Below are 767 nucleotides of genomic sequence, written 5' to 3' on the forward strand. Positions count from 1 at the left end.
CTAACATTTTTATATGTTAACAAAGGTAGATACTTAGTCAGAAGCCCATACTGCTGAGTTGTACGCTCACACACATCCACATTAGGCAGACCAACAATGTGTTTGTTGGCATTAATTTTTTGTTACATGTGTAGAATGTCCACTTGAATGACTCGATATCATTTACTATTCATTCATAGCGTCATGTAGCTCAATACATCAATCTAGATCCCTTGGAGTGTGTTTGGGGTACAAAACCAAGGTCTATGATGATTCAGCCTTGCCCGGGAGAGTCCACCGTTGAGTGACATCATTCAAGACATGAGACATGTCTGATGTACATTCTGGTGTTTAGGGACCATGACATAATCATATGGGGTTTTCCGTAATCAGAAGAACCCATCGAAGTGTTCCGTAGGCATTTATGGGAAGATTGGGGTTTATAACGTTGTACTCGTGGTGTGATTCAGGGTGCCCATTGGCATCAAGATCCCTGATGAGAGGCCCATAACAAAAATTCTCAATTTTGAATTTATGGGACTGAATTTTAGTCAACACACTCTCCCATAACTTTCAGATCAAAAAAATCCATTGTCAGACCTTTCTGGCTAAAATCAGGGTATTCATGCTCCTAAGCGCCAGACCCCGACGTCTAGGCGCCCAGAACAACCCCTACAAAGCTAAAAACCAAGAGGAAGGAAAGTATGCGGTGTCGGAGGGAGGGCTTGGTGGGTGGTTCCTAGACGCCTAAATCGTGGCTCCTAGGATATATATATATATATAACAAG

The sequence above is a fragment of the Phalaenopsis equestris genome, unplaced genomic scaffold, assembly GCF_001263595.1.
Source record: "Phalaenopsis equestris unplaced genomic scaffold, ASM126359v1 Scaffold000125, whole genome shotgun sequence".
Lineage (NCBI taxonomy): Eukaryota > Viridiplantae > Streptophyta > Magnoliopsida > Asparagales > Orchidaceae > Phalaenopsis > Phalaenopsis equestris.